Source organism: Dendrobates tinctorius, unplaced genomic scaffold (genome assembly GCF_039654945.1).
Source record: "Dendrobates tinctorius isolate UK_male_01 unplaced genomic scaffold, ASM3965494v1 ptg000099l, whole genome shotgun sequence".
In the NCBI taxonomy this organism is placed as follows: domain Eukaryota; kingdom Metazoa; phylum Chordata; class Amphibia; order Anura; family Dendrobatidae; genus Dendrobates; species Dendrobates tinctorius.
Window position 1 is genome coordinate 6,530,448 of NW_027361767.1, and position 18,524 is coordinate 6,548,971.

Sequence of the window (18,524 nt, forward strand, 5' to 3'; positions counted from 1 at the left end):
GTGCAGACGTCTCGGGCACCTTTTGTGGTTACGAGACCCCCGAAACATCCTAACATTACTGTCCCGGAGGCCTAATAACCATAAAAGACGCCCGGGATGCCCGCACTGGCCTGGCTGGCGAGGAGTACCAACATGGACGTCACACCAGGGTCCTGATTCGTCCTTATGGTATTTTACGTGATCGGATAGCTGTGCACCTGGCGATAACCAATATGTTAGTTTTTAGATTTTTATTACGTCCTGTGAAAGATGGATTTTTTTTATTATTTTTCTAGGTGATTTGATCCTGTACAGTACTCTGCGATGCTGTAATATTGCAGTATATTGTTAATTACCTAACGTCTATGAAAATTAGTCACAGGCCGCAAACATGGGGGGTCTGCAGTAGCCCTGTGACTGCCATGACGATGCCCGTGGGGACCCTGCAGGCACGGTACTTTGGGCCGATGGGCGGAAGGAGACACCATCCCCTATTCTTTTGTATCCTTTTTCGGGGTGCCGGCTGGATAACCGCTCCTGAGCCCACTCATGGATGCCTGGGTACAGCGGCCCCTGACATTTTCCTGGTTTCGCCGCGTTTCACCTGTCTCTGTATGACCCTTTATAGTCTTCTATCTGCCATTACACGATGTATATTACAGGAATGATAATGTGGTTACCGGTAATTGAGCTTATTACATCATCCGGACATTATCTTCTCCCTGGTATTTACCAGATGATTAATTGCTGGTCGTTATTTTAATCCCATTAATGGCGCCCCTCATAATTTTATTATTTTTCCTTACCTATAACCCTGGAAACATACGCTCTGTATTTGCCAAAAGAGATATCCTTGCACCTGTCACCTTCGGGAAGCCATTTTGTGGGCAGTTTTAGTCAGCAGGTGGCAGATGTCATTTATCCATCGTTATTGATTAAACAAAATGGCCGCCGTGCTGCAAAAGCCACTGGCCAAGAGGGGCACGTATGAGTTTAGTAAAACTTCTGTTTTGACAAGGATTTTTCATGAGGCATATTTTGTTTTCAGTTGTCAAATGTGTGTTGTTGTTTTTTTTTTTGCCTTAAGAAATAACCTTTTGCTGCTTTTTTCATGTGTAAACTATGAGGACTGTGCACACGTTGCAGTTTTGACGCATTTTTTTTTTTTTTTTTTTTCTGCACAGATTTGTCACGAAACCTGAAGGATTTACTAGGACCTGCAAAGTGAATGAGATTCCTGGAGTCTCTGCACACTTTCCTTGTTTTTTTTTCTTTGTAGGTTTTACTGTAAATCTGCAGCAGGTTCATTCTTTCAGCGTTTTTTGCTGAGGAAAAATCTGCAACAAAAAGTCATGAAAAAAAAATAAATGCGGCTGTCTGAACACAGTCTGAGGTTTCGGTCCGCAGTATATGTGATATAACGGGGTTATCACACAAGTTGCGTGATATTACAAGGCAGTTAGTGTTGTGGGGTTTTTTGTTTTTGTTTTTTTTGTTTGTTTTTTAAATTGGAATATAATAGTCTCTGGTATTGTTTTGAGGTACCTATATGCAAATTTTTGGAGTTTGACTACACCTAGACCTGTATAGTGACAAGCAAAGAAGACGTTACCAGGTCAAAAGCCATAAATTTTTGCCCTTATTTTGTTCCAACAGATCAAAATCTACCAAACGGTTGCAGTGATATGGGCCTTTTAATTCAATGCACCTAATATGCTAATTTTCTAGGTCTTCAGCAAAAGGGAGGAGAGATTGTCGCTCAGAGGATCCTCAGGGGCGTGTCTTTAGGCTGCTCTGCATAATTAATGAGTCGCAACCCTTTGTAGAAAGCCACAAAAAAATCACTAAATAAAAAAAGGCCCATTTCTCTAGAATTGCATGGCAGATTTAAAAAGAAAAAAAAAACAAAACATAAAAACTCAAGGGAGTGGCATGATTAAAATAGCAAACGCTGGTCACTTTTCACACGCTGGTCACTTTTCACACGCTGGTCACTTTTCACACGCTGGTCACTTTTCACACGGTTGCAGTTCGTTTTTAAGCTTTGTTCACACCTGCAATTGGTCCTTTATTTATAACAGAAGCTACATCTTATATTGTGGATACAATAAATGTCCAAAAGATCACCTTTACTCATGTCAGAAGGGGTATGTCAAGTTCTGCCAAATTATTTCATACTTCAACTCTGTCCTGAAACATCCAGGTGGCTCCTAGGGGGAGGGGAAAAAATTGCTGTCCTTTTGGCCAATCACCTGCACACCACTTAAAACCATTTGGAAACGTCGTTATAGTTGGGGTATTGGTGTGGAATGGTGGTCACCAGTGAAAGTGTCATTAGATGAGTGTTTGGGCATCAAATATGCCCAGTCTTTAGGGAGGATAGCCCCTCTTATGCCACAAATAATCTGGTGTTGTCCTGGAATGTCTGGATAATCCACCATTATTCATCTCATTGTCCGTATATCCGATGTGATCCGGAGGGTCGTTACCGGGCGAGGATGAGTAATGCTATTTGGGTTTTTTGTTTGTGAAGCAGTCTGCACAGAGCTGCATTGTGCCGTGTGCGGGTGACGGTAGCTGGCCGTGCTCAGTACTGCTGCAGCCTCCTGTCACTCCGGTCACAATGTATGGAGAATGTATACCAACGGCAGACCGGGACTATTTATAGGAGAAAGATCTTACTGAACATCAGTCCGGTTTTCCCTCATAGTGGGAAGGGGGGAGCACTTTTTGTTCTGTCATTTTGGCGTAGAAGCTGTCTACAGGGGATCATGGCCTCGCCTTCTTCAGGCCTGTGCCTCATTGACCGCAATTGTAAAAGTATGGCAGCACACCTGTGTGCAGGTTCACTGGTATTGCAGATCTACTCTTTGCTGTTTTTGGGAGAAAGCAGCCATTTTTTTCCCCTTCAACAACCCCTTTAAGGATGGATCCACATGTGGCATATGTTACGTCATGCCACCAGGCAACCAGTCGATGGTGTGGGACCAGCGACCAGTTTCATAGGTTCTTTTACTTTTGAGTATGGTTATGACACCCAGTATGGATGGATTTTCAGGGATTTTGAAAATTTTGGTGAAGGGGGGTAATAGCGTCTCACATTTTGTGGCTGGTGATTGACTGTGACACGTGGCTGGAGTGGTGTACTCTGTACCTATATGTTATATATACCTATATATATTACACAACGCGTAATATAAAGCCACCACCTGTTGTACTGTGCCTGTCAGCGCCATATACATGTGGACAATGGCGTAGTTCACGTGTTATTTAATTCGCTTATATAGCGCCATTAATTGCGCATCTCTTTATAGACATTATCATCACTGTCCCCATCGGGGCTCACAATCTAAATTGAGTGTGGGAGGAAACCGGGAAACCCGGAGGAAACCCACGCAAACACAGGGAGAACATACAAACTACTTGCAGATGTCGTCCTGGGTGGGATTTTGAACCCAGGACCCCAGCGCTGCGATGCTACCCACTGAGCCACCGTGCTGCCCTATATCTAAGATTGGGGATGATGTTAAATGCGCCAAATTAAGGTTTGTTAAAATTGGCGCACCATCAGCGAGGTTTTAGGGTCTTGCTAAATCCTCCCCTTTGTGTACCGTCTCATGTAGCGTTTCCTTCACACGGTGCAGTCAAATTACAGACACAATCTGGCAGTTTTGCCTTGATTTATGCAAAAAAAAACCAAGGGCTCAATTTATCAATTTAAAATTTTTAAATTTTTGTTTTTTAGTGTTTGACATTTTTTGCATCAAATTCTTCAAAAAAAAAAATCTCTTTTTGCCTTTTGTCTCTTTTTGTGCGGCATGAAAGGTAACATGTTGTGCTAAACCTTTCCGATGAAGGTGAGGACTGCAGTATGTTTGCGCAAAATGGTTTAAAAAGGCGCAATTGATGAATTCGGGCCCCAAAATATCTGGAAACCCCAAACTTTGTCCACAGTGCTGAAACCAAAAAAAACAAACAAACAAACCCTTTAATATAGAGGGCGATTCATCAAAGCTTTTTTGCCGGATTTCTGGGGGAACAAAGGCTTTGGAAAGTTGCAATTTTTGCTGCGACATCTGGTGTTTTCACGTCATTCTTGCGCCACCCCTGACAAAGTGGACAGGTCACCCCCCCACCACTGGTCAAATTTATCACAAGTGGTGGCATTCGCTACTCCTACCGCACCTTAGAACGAATCCAGAGCATCCGCTCCAAAATGAGCCGCCTTGGATCGTGGCCATAGACTTTATTTATTTTTTTTTTTAAATGGCTCAAATTAGAGAAGACGCAAAAAGAACAAACAGGCAAAAAAACGCCAAAAGCTATAAAATAAAAAAAGTGCAAATGTAATAATGAATTGGGACCCAAAGGTTTTTTTTTTTTGTGTTTTTTTTAAAGTGGTTTGGTGTTACTGGCCCAAAAATTATCAGGCAAGCATAAGGCCGGTTTTATACGTTCGAAATGTAGTCTGTACTCAGCCCGTGTATAATCGCCCTTGGAGTGCGGCCGGACTGTGTGACCATTGGCCTGCCACAGGTGAACGGAGCGTCACCCGCGCCCTCTGGCTTCATTCTTAGGCCACGTTACGTTTTTTTCAAAAATCTTTGTGCCATTGAAATTAAAAACCACACTGCGTTATGTGAACGCGGCCCTAAATTTAGTGGGGGAGGCTACAGTTAGGCCATGACACGGTTTCTCACGAAGGTTTTCGGAATCTCCTTATTGATGCTGCTATATACAAGGGCTCGCCTTTCGAGAAGATAGGCGGCCTTGTTGCCCACAGCAACCAATAAGAATTCTGCTGTTGTGTTCTTCCCTACACTGGTAGACACAGACATGGCTTCCGGTTGCCGTGGGTAACAAGGGCTAAATTTCTCACCTTTTTTGGGGGGGTATCTGAGATTTATTGTTTTGGTTAATTGAAGTGTGATGTGTACAGCACGTAGCCTGCGGCTGGGTGACAGAGAGGTGTGGGAATGGGTGTGAGCGAAAGTTCACAGGGAAAGATTGGGAAACAGTCAGCAAGAAAAAGGAAAATGCGACTTCCACCCTACTAGGGTGATACAGCAGTTTGTAACCTGGAGCGTGCCCCTCCCACCGCAAGGTGACTAAGCCCCTCCCTCTACAGGGTGACACGGGCTCGCACGGAGCGCTGCGTGTGTGTTATTACTACACAGGGGTGTGTATGGCCCAGTTTTGGGATACACCTGTTCTCTGTGTCATGAGAGCAGAACAGGTGAATGCAGGGAGCGGCTCCAGTCACGGTTAACTCATTCACTGCCAGAAATGGCCATCGGGGGGAAACAGGTGTCTGAGGCTCCGCTCACATGGCCGGGGATTTGGAGGCTTTCAAGAATTGACATGTTGAGAGGAAACGCCGGGACTCATGTTTATTTTTGAAGGACTCCGGCTCAGTATTTGACACGTAATGCTCAAAAAATGCAATTCGTGTGGGTTTGGTTTTTTTTCACTGCTATTTTTAAGAAATTGCAGTAAAGACATTGTGTTTTTACCGCGATTTTGGAAAATCACGATGACAAGGCCTTAGTAAATGTTTGCTTCATTCATCCTTTTTTTAAGTGGATGTGATGTGAATTTTGAGGCTCTATATACAGTATATATATATATATATATATATATATATATATAACGACAAAGCAAAGTCCAGCAATAACGTGAGCATTCCAGGATGCTGTTAAAAAATGTTTTCTTTTTATTCATAAATCCATTAAAATGCAATGGTCCAAGCAGTTCAAAACAGCAATAACGCAGGAAAGTCGTGCAGATAGGACTACGCGTTTCAGCGGTAGAACCCGCCTTCTTCACGGTCCAGAATCAATGAGAAAACATTTTTAACAGCATCCTGGATTGCTCACGTTATTGCTGGACTTTGCTTTGTCGTTGTTCATATTTGTATGGATGGACTCCTACATCCAGATCCGGGCACAACGGAGTTAACCAGGTCAGCTGAGGTTCCAGGTGGTTCACAGGAGTGAGCTGGTCTACATTGTTGGATGGATATATATGTATATATATATATATATATATATATATAATTTTTTTTTAAATTATTATTTTGTGGTTTAATTATGCAGCGGCGTTACTTACATGCATCTTTTCAGTTTCTTCTTTAAAAGCCGACAGGCTATTTCAAAATTGAATTTCTTTGTCTTTTTTTGTCTTTTTTTTAATCTGTCGTTTTTGGAGCAGAACCAGTTCCCAAAAAAAATCCTCAAAACCCCGACTCTCTCACATGCAAGACAGTGTTCCCACATAGCGTAAACTCTGCATGGTTTTTTTTGTATTTTAACAGATCAAGTCTAGTGGATGTGATTTACTGAACTCTTTCCCACTGTGCATTTAAAATTGCTGTTGAACTGCATTTTTTTTTTATTTTGCTTGTTTTTAGTTGTTGCTTTCACTATAGGCTACTTGGGGAAAAAATGCATATAGATAAAAAATGCAATTGCGTTTTTGTACATGCAGGATCAGTGGGTTTCAGCACCAAAGAAGACTCTTAAAAAAATGTGTGTTGCTATTGGGCATGATGATGCAGACGCTTGCAGAAAAAAAAAAAACTTTCCTAAGCAGTACCATGGCTTATAAGTGAAATATTGAAATCGTTCAAGATATCACACATAATGATATCAAAATTCCTTTTATTATAATCTGCAGCACGTCAGTTTTTCTTGCCAGAATGCAGAGTTTTATATGCAGATTTTCCCCATAGAATTGCATCAGATGCAGAAAATCTGCAGGTAAAAAAACGTATGTGACCCCCACATGACTGTATCAATAAGGCTTTGTGAAAGCCAAATACCAGGAAATATTAAAAAAAAACTAGATGAGTATTTCCTGAAGGAAGTACAAATAGTGGTTTGAAATGGTGTCCGGGCTGCCCCTTTAAGAGAGACTTGCATGCTGCCCCTGCAAGACTTTTAACTCAGGATCCGTTTTAACTGTGGGTGCCTCTCAGGGGCCACTTTGGCCTCAGGGTCCGATTCTGTGGGTGGGGCCCCTCAGGGTCCGATTTTGTGGCCGGGGCACCTCATGGTTCAATTTGGTGGGTGGGGCCCCTCAGGGTCCGATTTGGTGGGTAGGGCCCCTCAGGGGCTGATTTGGAGGGTGGGGCCCCTCAGGGTCCGATTTTGTGGCTGAGGCCCCTCAGGGTCCGATTTTGTGGGTGGGGCCCCTCAGGGTCTGATTTTGTGGCCGGGGCACCTCGGGGTCCAATTTGGTGGGTCGGGCCCCTCAGGGTCCGATTTTGTGGCCGGGGCCCCTCAGAGTCCGATTTGGTGGCCGGGCCCCCTCAGGGTCCAATTTTGTAGCCGGGGCCCCTCAGGGTCCAATTTTGTGGCCGGTACCCCTCAGGATCCGATTCGGTGGCCTGGGCTCCTCAGGGCTTGAATTGGTGGCCGGGATCCCTCAGGGTCTGATTTTGTGGGTGTGGCCCCTCAGGGTCCGATTTTGTGGGTGGGGCCCCTCAGGGTCTGATTTTGTGGGTGGGGCCCCTCAGGGTCCGATTTTGTGGCCGGGGCCCCTCAGGGTCCGATTTTGTGGCCGGGGCCCCTCAGGGTCCGATTTTGTGGCCGGGGCCCCTCAGGGTCCGATTTTGTGGTTGGGGCCCCTCAGAGTCTGATTTTGTGGTTGGGGCCCCTCAGAGTCTGATTTTGTGGGTGGGGCCCCTCAGGGTCTGATTTAGTGGATGGGGCCCCTCAGGGTCCGATTTTGTGGGTGGGGCTCCTCAGGGTCCGATTTTGTGGTCGATGACCCTCGGGCTGATTTTGTGGCCGGGGCCCCTCAGGGTCCGATTTTGTGGTTGGGGCCCCTCAGGCACCGATTTTGTGGGTGGGGCCCCTCAGGGACCGATTTTGTGGGTGGGGCCCCTCAGGGTCCGATTTTGTGGGTGCGGCCCCTCAGGGTCCGATTTTGTGGGTGGGGCCTCTCAGGGTCCGATTTGGTGGCCGGGCCCCCTCAGGGTCCAATTTTGTAGCCGGGGCCCCTCAGGGTCCAATTTTGTGGCCGGAACCCCTCAGGATCCGATTCGGTGGCCTGGGCTCCTCAGGGCTTGAATTGGTGGCCGGGATCCCTCAGGGTCTGATTTTGTGGGTGTGGCCCCTCAGGGTCTGATTTTGTGGGTGTGGCCCCTCAGGGTCCGATTTTGTGGCCGGGGCCCCTCAGGGTCCGATTTTGTGGCCGGGGCCCCTCAGGGTCCGATTTTGTGGGTGGGGCCCCTCAGGGTCCGATTTTGTGGCCGTGGGGCCCCTCAGGGTCCGATTTTGTGGCCGTGGGGCCCCTCAGGGTCCGATTTTGTGGCCGTGGGCCCCTCAGGGTCCGATTTTTTGGCCGTGGGCCCCTCAGGGTCCGATTTTTTGGCCGTGGGCCCCTCAGGGTCCGATTTTTTGGCCGTGGGCCCCTCAGGGTCCGATTTTGTGGCCGTGGGCCCCTCAGGGTCCGATTTTGTGGCCGTGGGCCCCTCAGGGTCCGATTTTGTGGCCGGGGCCCCCTCAGGGTTCGATTTTGTGGCCGGGGCCCCCTCAGGGTCCGATTTTGTGGCCGGGGCCCCCTCAGGGTCCGATTTTGTGGGTGGGGCCTCTCAGGGTCCGATTTTGTGGCCGGGGACCCTCAGGGTCCGATTTTGTGGATGGGGACCCTCAGGGTCCGATTTTGTGGGTGGGGACCCTCAGGGTCCGATTTTGTGGGTGGGGACCCTCAGGGTCCGATTTTGTGGGTGGGGACCCTCAGGGTCCGATTTTGTGGGTGGGGACCCTCAGGGTCCGATTTTGTGGGTGGGGACCCTCAGGGTCCGATTTTGTGGCCGGGGCCCCTCAGGGTCCGATTTTGTGGTTGGGGCCCCTCAGGGACCGATTTTGTGGGTGGGGCCCCTCAGGGTCCGTTTTTGTGGGTGCGGCCCCTCAGGGTCCGATTTTGTGGGTGGGGCCTCTCAGGGTCCGATTTTGTGGCTGGGGCCCCTCAGGGTCCGATTTTGGGGTTGGGGCCCCTCAGTCTGATTTTGTGGGTTGGGCCCCTCAGGGTCCGATTTTGTGGGTGGGTCCCCTCGGGGTCCGATTTTGTGGGTGCGGCCCCTCGGGGTCCGATTTGGTGGGTGGGGCCACTCGGGGCCCGATATGGTGGGTGGAGTCACTCGGGGGCCGATTTGGTGGGCGGGGCCCCTCAGGGTCTGATTTGGTGGGCGGGGCTATTCTGGGTCCGATTTGCTGGGCGGGGCCACTCTGGGTCTGATTTGGTGAGCGGAGCCCCTCTGGGTCCGATTTCTTGAGCGAGGCCACGCTGGACAGGATGTTGAGAAGGCTGAACTTTTAAATTCCTATTTTGCATCTGTTTTCTCTCAGAAAGGAAATGCAACATCAACTGTTATTCACTGTCCTATTAAGGGAATAGAAGAATCCAGGATATCTATAAACAGAAAGATAGTGAGGAAACACTTAGCTAACCTAAATGAATTCAAGTCTCCAGGTCCAGATGAATTACACCCCAGAGTACTGAAGGAGATAGCAGAAGAAATTTTTGAACCCCTCTCCATAATCTTTGAAAATTCTTGGAGAACAGGAGAAGTGCCAGAAGACTGGAGAAGAGCAAATGTTGTTCCTATCTTCAAAAAGGGGAAGAAGGTGGACCCAGGCAACTATAGGCCGGTGAGTTTGACTTCTATACCAGGAAAGATCTTTGAACAAATTATTAAACAACATGTATGTCAATACCTGGATAAGAATGAAGTGATTAAACAGAGTCAGCATGGGTTTGTAACTAATAAGTCATGTCAGACTAACTTAATTTCCTTCTATGACGGTATCACTGATTGGGTGGATCAAGGAAATGCTGTAGATATAGTATATCTTGACTTCAGCAAAGCATTTGACAAAGTCTCTCATACAATCCTTATTGAAAAAATGACTAAGTATGGAATGGACAAGGCAACTGTTAGGTGGATTCATAACTGGCTTAGTGATCGGACCCAAAGAGTGGTCGTAAATGGCTGCACATCCAGTTGGAAGAATGTCTCAAGTGGGGTACCACAGGGCTCTGTCCTGGGCCCTGTATTGTTCAACATCTTTATCAACGATTTAGATGAAGGAATTGAGGGTAAACTGATTAAATTTGCTGATGACACAAAGCTAGGAGGGATAGCTAATACTAGAGAGGAGAGAGAGAAGATTCAAAAAGATTTAAATAAACTGGAGAAGTGGGCAGCAACTAACAGAATGGTTTTTAACAGGGAGAAATGCAAAGTACTACATCTGGGCAATAAAAATGAAAAAAGCATATATAGAATGGGAGGAATAGGGCTAAGTGACAGCACATGTGAAAAAGACTTGGGTATACTAATAGATCACAGACTGAATATGAGTCAACAGTGTGATGCAGCAGCAAAAAAGGCAAATGCAATTCTAGGATGTATTAACAGAAGCATACAGTCTAGATCACGTGAAGTCATTATTTCCCTCTACTCCTCTTTGGTCAGACCTCATCTGGAATATTGTGTCCAGTTTTGGGCACCACATTTTAAAAAAGACATCAACAAACTGGAGCAAGTTCAGAAAAGAGCGACCAGAATGGTGACCGGTCTGCAAACCCTGTCTTATGAGGAAAGGTTGCAGGATTTGGGAATGTTTAGTTTGCAAAAGAGAAGACTGAGAGGAGACTTAATAGCTGTCTACAAATATCTAAAGGGCTGTCACATTGTAGAAGGATCAACTTTATTCTCATTTGCACAAGGAAAGACTAGAAGCAATGGGATGAAACTGAATGGGAAGAGACACAGATTAGATATTAGAAAAAACTTTTTGACAGAGTGATCAATGAGTGGAACAGGCTGCCACGAGAAGTGGTGAGTTCTCCTTCAATGGAAGTCTTCAAACAGAGGCTGGACAGACATCTGACTGGGATGATTTAGCGAATCCTGCTTTGAGCAGGGGGTTGGACCAGATGGCCCAGGAGGTCCCTTCCAACTCTACGATTCTATGATTCTATGATTCTGAGTCCGATTTCTTGAGCGGGGCCACGCTGGGTCCGATTTGGAGGCCAGGGTCGATCAGCCTCCAATTTGGAGGCCGGGGTGGATAAGCCTCCGATTTGGAGCCTGGGGTCACTCAGTTTTCGATTTGGCGCGCTGGCCCTTTAAGAATCACTTTGGCGCGTCGGCCGTTTTAGAGACAGGGTGGCTCACTGGGCTTCTAAATCCACTTTGGCGCACATTCTCTCTCAGGGGCATGCTTCATGTGATGAGGCTAGATTTGCATTTGTGCTGTGGGTTTCGCTTTAAGAGCTGATATTATGTGCCAGAAGCTCTGTCCTGGGGGCATCATGTGACGTTCGTAGGCGTTGGCATAGTAAATGGGTGTGCCTGCGCATATCAATGAGCTTTACTGCCATTTGAATTGCCTCAGGGCACGTTTTAAGTTGCCCATTGAAAAGCATTGAGACATGCATTCCAATGACGGGAAAAAAATTTTTCAAACGCAAAATTGCGCAAAAACTACAAATCCGATCGACACAATACTTAGCACACCTCTCGTGGATGCTGGCTTCGAAACGACACCTCAATGGAGTCTGCGTGTAGCAGTTCGGGACGCATTAATTGCGGAAATCAACTGAATAAAAAGAAAAAGTTAGCAGCGTTCGGATTACAACATTAATACTAGATGTGTATTTCCTGAAGGAAGTACAGATAGTGGTTTGAAATGGTGCCCGGGCTGCCCCTTTAAGAGAGACTTTCCTGCTGCCCCTGCAAGACTTTCAACTCAGGATACGATTTAACTGTGGGTGCCTCTCAGGGGCCACTTTGGCCTCATGGTCTGATTTTGTGGGTGGGGCCCCTCAGGGCCTGATTTTGTGGGTGGGGCCCCTCAGGGTCCGATTTTGTGGGTGGGGCCCCTCAGGGTCCGATTTTGTGGGTGGGGCCCCTCAGGGTCCGATTTTGTGGGTGGGGCCCCTCAGGGTCCGATTTTGTGGGTGGGGCCCCTCAGGGTCCGATTTTGTGGGTGGGGCCCCTCAGGGTCCGATTTTGTGGGTGGGGCCCCTCAGGGTCCGATTTTGTGGCCGGGGCCCCTCAGGGTCCGATTTGGTGGCCGGGGCCCCTCAGGGTCCGATTTGGTGGCCGGGGCCCCTCAGGGTCCGATTTGGTGGCCGGGGCCCCTCAGGGTCCGATTTTGTGGCCGGGGCCCCACAGGGTCCGATTTGGTGGGCGGGGCCCCACAGGGTCCGATTTGGTGGGCGGGGCCACTCTGGGTAAGATTTGGAGGCTGGGGTCGCTCAGCCTCCAATTTGGAGGCCGGGGTCGTTGAGCTTCCGACTTGGAGGCCGGGGTCGTTGAGCTTCCGACTTGGAGGCCGGGGTGGCTCAGCCTCCGACTTGGAGGCCGGGGTGGCTCAGCCTCCGACTTGGAGGCCGGGGTGGCTCAGCCTCCGACTTGGAGGCCGGGGTGGCTCAGCCTCCGACTTGGAGGCCGGGGTGGCTCAGCCTCCGACTTGGAGGCCGGGGTGGCTCAGCCTCCGACTTGGAGGCCGGGGTGGCTCAGCCTCCGACTTGGAGGCCGGGGTGGCTCAGCCTCCGACTTGGAGGCCGGGGTGGCTCAGCCTCCGACTTGGAGGCCGGGGTGGCTCAGCCTCCGACTTGGAGGCCGGGGTGGCTCAGCCTCCGACTTGGAGGCCGGGGTGGCTCAGCCTCCGACTTGGAGGCCGGGGTGGCTCAGCCTCCGACTTGGAGGCCGGGGTGGCTCAGCCTCCGACTTGGAGGCCGGGGTGGCTCAGCCTCCGACTTGGAGGCCGGGGTGGCTCAGCCTCCGACTTGGAGGCCGGGGTGGCTCAGCCTCCGACTTGGAGGCCGGGGTGGCTCAGCCTCCGACTTGGAGGCCGGGGTGGCTCAGCCTCCGACTTGGAGGCCGGGGTGGCTCAGCCTCCGACTTGGAGGCCGGGGTGGCTCTTTAAGACTCATTTCGGCGCGTCGGCCCTTTAACAATCACTTTGGCGCGTCGGCCCTTTAACAATCACTTTGGCGCGTCGGCCCTTTAACAATCACTTTGGCGCGTCGGCCCTTTAACAATCACTTTGGCGCGTCGGCCCTTTAACAATCACTTTGGCGCGTCGGCCCTTTAACAATCACTTTGGCGCGTCGGCCCTTTAACAATCACTTTGGCGCGTCGGCCCTTTAAGAGCTAGTTTGGCTCACTGGGCTTCTTCTAAATCAACTTTGGCGGACATTTTCTCACAGGGGCATGTGTCATGTGATGAAGCTAGATTTGCATTTGTGCTGTGGGTTTCGCTTTAAGAGCTGATATTATGTGGCAGAAGCTCTGTCCTCGGGGCGTCATGTGACGTTCGTAGGCGTTGGCATAGTAACTGGGTCTGCCTGCGCATATCAATGAGCTCAACTGCCATTTCAATCGCCTCAGGGCACGTTTTGCCATTTACCATTGAAAAGCATTGGAGACAGTGCATTCCAATGACGGGAAAAAAAAATTTTCAAATGCAAATTGCGCAAAAACTAAAAATCCGATCGACACGAAAAATACTTAGCACACCTCTCATGGAAGCTGGCTTCGAAACGACACCTCAATGGAGTCTGTGCGTGTAGCGGTTCGGGCTGCATTAATTGCGGAAATCAACTTAATAATAATAACTAGATGTGTATTTCCTGAAGGAAGTACAGATAGTGGTTTGAAATGGTACCCGGGCTGCCCCTTTAAGAGAGACTTGCCTGCTGCCCCTGCAAGACTTTCAACTCAGGATCCTTTTTAACTGTGAGTGCCTCTTAGGGGCCACTTTGGCCTCAGGGTCTGATTTGGTGGGTGGGGCCCCTCAGGATCTGATTCCTTGGCCTGGGCTCCTCAGGGCTTGAATTGTTGGCCGGGATCCCTCAGGCTCCTAATTCGTGGGTGGGGCCCCTCGGGGTCCGATTTTGTGGTTGGGGCCCCTCAGGGTCCGATTTGTGGCCTTGGCCCCTCAGGGTCTAATTTTGTGGCCGGATCCCCTCAGGGTCTGATTTTGTGGGTGGGGCCCCTTAGGGTCCGATTTTGTGGCCGGGGCCCTTCAGGGTCCAATTTTGTGGGTGGGGCCCTTCAGGGCCTGATTTCGTAGCCGGGGCTCCTCAGGGTCCGATTTTGTGGTTGGGGCCCCTCAGGTTCCGATTTTGTGGGTGGGACCGCTCTTGGTCCGATTTGGTGGGTGGGGCCACTCTGGGTCCGTTTTGTTGAGCGGGGTCCCTCAGGGTCCGATTTGGTGGGCGGGGCCACTCTGGGTCTGATTTGGTGGGTGGGGCCCTTCAGGGTCCAATTTGGTGGGAGGTTCCCCTCAGGGTCCGATTTGGTGGGCTGTGCCACTCTGGGTCCGTTTTGGTGGGTGGAGTCACTCAGGGTCTGACTTTTTGAGCAGGGCCACGTTGGGTACGATTTGGAGGCCAGGGTGGCTCAGCCTCCGATTTGGAGCCTGGGGTCACTCAGCTTTCGATTTGGCGCGCCGGCCCTTTTAGACTCATTTCGGTGCGCCGGCCCTTTAAGAATAACTTTGGCGCGTCGGCCCTTTAAGAGCCAGTTTGGCTCACTGGGCTTCTAAATCCACTTTGGCGCACATTCTCTCTCAGGGGCATGCGTCATGTGATGAAGCTAGATTTGCATTTATGCTGTGGGTTTCGCTTTAAGAGCAGAAATTATCTGCCAGAAACTCTGTCCTGGAGAGGTCATGTGAATTTCGTAGGCATTGGCATAGTAACTGGGTGTGCCTGCACATATCAATGAGCTTAACTGCCACCTCACGACTGTCCCATGTTTTCCCTATGGCAACATTCTCCCATTGAAATGCATTGAGGAAAATGTTTTTTCAAACGCAAATTGCGCAAAAACTACAAATCCGATCGACACGAAAAATACTTAGCACACCACTCGTGGACACTGGCTTCGAAACGAGGCCTCAATGGAGTCTGTGCGTGTAGCGGTTCGGGCCGCATTAATTGCGGAAATCAACTGAATAGTAACAATAATACTAGATGTGTATTTCCTGAAGGAAGTACAGATAGTGGTTTGAAATGGTGCCCGGGCTGCCCCTTTAAGAGAGACTTGCCTGCTGCCCCTGCAAGACTTTCAACTCAGGATACGATTTAACTGTGGGTGCCTCTCAGGGGCCACTTTGGCTTCAGGGTCTGATTTTGTGGTTGGGGCCCCTCAGGGTCCGATTTTGTGGTTGGGGCCCCTCAGGGTCCGATTTTGTGGCCGCGGCCCCTCAGGGTCCGATTTTGTGGCCGTGGCCCCTCAGGGTCCGATTTTGTGGCCGTGGCCCCTCAGGGTCCGATTTTGTGGCAGGGGCCCCTCTGGGTCCGATTTGGTGGGCGGGACCACTCTGGGTCCGATTTTGTGGTTGGGTCCCCTCAGGGTCCGATTTTGTGGTTGGGTCCCCTCAGGGTCCGATTTTGTGGTTGGGGCCCCTCAGGGTCCGATTTTGTGTCCGGGGCCTATCAGGGTCCAATTTTGTGGCCGCGGCCCCTCAGGGTCCGATTTTGTGGTTGGGTCCCCTCAGGGTCCGATTTTGTGGTTGGGTCCCCTCAGGGTCCGATTTTGTGGTTGGGTCCCCTCAGGGTCCGATTTTGTGGTTGGGTCCCCTCAGGGTCCGATTTTGTGGTTGGGGCCCCTCAGGGTCCGATTTTGTGTCCGGGGCCTATCAGGGTCCAATTTTGTGGCCGCGGCCCCTCAGGGTCTGATTTTGTGGCAGGGGCCCCTCTGGGTCTGATTTTGTGGGCGGAGCCCCTCTGGGTCCAATTTAGTGGGCGGGACCACTCTGGGTCCAATTTAGTGGGCGGGACCACTCTGGGTCCAATTTAGTGGGCGGGACCACTCTGGGTCCAATTTGGTGGGCGGAACCACTCTGGGTCCAATTTGGTGGGCGGGGCCTCAGGGTCCGATTTGGTGAGCGGGGCCCCACAGGGTCCGATTTGGTGGGTGGGGCCACTCTGGGTAAGATTTGGAGGCTGGGGTTGCTCAGCCTCCAATTTGGAGGCCGGGGTCGTTGAGCTTCCGATTTGGAGGCCAGGTGGCTCAGCCTCCGATTTTGGAGGCCGGGGTGGCTCAGCCTCCGATTTGGAGGCCGGGGTGGCTCAGCCTCCGATTTGGAGGCCGGGGTGGCTCAGCCTCCGATTTGGAGGCCGGGGTGGCTCAGCCTCCGATTTGGAGGCCGGGGTGGCTCAGCCTCCGATTTGGAGGCCGGGGTGGCTCAGCCTCCGATTTGGAGGCCGGGGTGGCTCAGCCTCCGATTTGGAGGCCGGGGTGGCTCAGCCTCCGATTTGGAGGCCGGGGTGGCTCAGCCTCCGATTTGGAGGCCGGGGTGGCTCAGCCTCCGATTTGGAGGCCGGGGTGGCTCAGCCTCCGATTTGGAGGCCGGGGTGGCTCAGCCTCCGATTTGGAGGCCGGGGTGGCTCAGCCTCCGATTTGGAGGCCGGGGTGGCTCAGCCTCCGATTTGGAGGCCGGGGTGGCTCAGCCTCCGATTTGGAGGCCGGGGTGGCTCAGCCTCCGATTTGGAGGCCGGGGTGGCTCAGCCTCCGATTTGGAGGCCGGGGTGGCTCAGCCTCCGATTTGGAGGCCGGGGTGGCTCTGCCTCCGATTTGGAGGCCGGGGTGGCTCTGCCTCCGATTTGGTGTGTCGGCCTTTTAAGACTCATTTGGGTGCGCTGGCCCTTTAAGAGCTAGTTTGGCTCACTGGGCTTCTTTTAAATCCACTTTGGTGCACACATTCACTCTCAGGGGCATGTGTCATGTGATGAAGCTATATTTGCATTTGTGCTGTGGGTTTCGCTTTAAGAGCTGATATTATGTGGCAGAGGCTCTGTGCTGGGGTTCAGGTGAAGTTCGTAGGCGTTGGCATAGTAACTGGGTGTGCCTGCGCATATCAATGAGCTCAACTGCCATTTCAATCGCCTCAGGGCATGTTTTGCCATTTCCTATTGAAAAGCATTGGAGACAGTGCATTCCAATGACGGGAAAAAAAAATTTCAAACGCAAATTGCGCAAAAACTACAAATCCGATCGACACGAAAAATACTTAGCACACCTCTCATGGACGCTGGCTTCGAAACGACACCTCAATGGAGTCTGTGCGTGTAGCGGTTCGGGCCGCATTAATTGCGGAAATCAACTTAATAATAATAATAAGAAGAAGAAGAATAAGTTAGCAGCGTTCGGATTACAATATAGTGGTTTTTTCAAACCACTATAATAAATAAACCTTTATTCACAGTTTCACAAACCAAAAAGAGGCAAAACTGCAGTCACAACTCATTTAAAAAACGCAAGTTATTGAATGGACGCAGAAAATTTGCAGCATCAGATCCCCATTGTGGGAGTGTAGCTGCGGACCTTTGTCTGGATTTTTACGTTTGGGGTTGATGCAGACATGCGAGCAGGGACTGGCCGCGGGTCTCCCAATCTGAGTGTGACAGTTTCATATATGTATAACGCTCAGGTTGGGAAAGCCGCGGCCAGTCCGTGCCCCGACGTCTGCACGAACTCGTAGGCCAAGTTCAAACCTTCAGTATTTGGTCGGGATTTGTGAGGCCAAAACCAGGAGTGGTTAGAAAAATGCCGAAGTCGTGATGTGTTTCTTTCATAATATTCCTCAGATTTGTTCCTCTCCTGGTTTTAACTTACAAATACTGATCAAATACTGAATTTGGGAACGTGGCCTCAATCTGAGTTCCTCCTCCACTGATTATGGAACAGTTTTTGTTTTTTTTTTAATCTCTTCTGGGCCCCTCAGTTTTTAAAGCTGTGTCCCTCAGTAATAATAGGTGTATAACACAGAACTTCTCTGTGGGCCTAGCTGTGTCTTGATTGGTCAGCGTCAGAGGAGAAAAGTAAAAAAATATATATATACAGGGGGGGGGGTGTGTGTGTGTGTGTGTATATATAGTATAGACCAAAAGTTTGGACACACCTTCTCATTCAAAGAGTTTTCTTTATTTTCATGACTATGAAAATTGTAGATTCACTCTGAAGGCATCAAAACTATGAATCACCACATGTGGAATTATATAATTAATAAAAAAGTGTGAAACAACTGAAAATATGTCTTATATTCTAGGTTCTTCAAAGTAGCCACCTTTTGCTTTGATTACGGCTTTGCACACTCTTGGCATTCTCTTGATGAGCTTCAAGAGGTAGTCACCGGAAATGGTCTTCCAACAGTCTTGAAGGAGTTCCCAGAGATGCTTAGCACTTGTTGGCCCTTTTGCCTTCACTCTGCGGTCCAGCTCACCCCAAACCATCTCGATTGGGTTCAGGTCTGGTGACTGTGGAGGCCAGGTCATCTGGCGCAGCACCCCATCACTCTCCTTCCTGGTCAAATAGCCCTTACACAGCCTGGAGGTGTGCTTGGGGTCATTGTCCTGTTGAAAAATAAATGATGGTCCAACTAAACGCAAACCGGATGGAATAGCATGCCGCTGCAAGATGCTGTGGTAGCCATGCTGGTTCAGTATGCCTTCAATTTTGAATAAATCCCCAACTGTGTCACCAGCAAAGCACCCCCCACACCATCACACCTCCT

The 18,524-nt window shown here is 49.9% G+C and overlaps 1 protein-coding gene across 9 annotated transcripts in view; it reads left to right on the forward strand.

Annotated features, from left to right (window-relative positions):
- The window catches only part of DOCK6 (dedicator of cytokinesis 6), an 83,242-nt gene that overhangs the window by 5,838 nt on the left and 58,880 nt on the right, over window positions 1-18,524 (forward strand). The window lies entirely within an intron of this gene.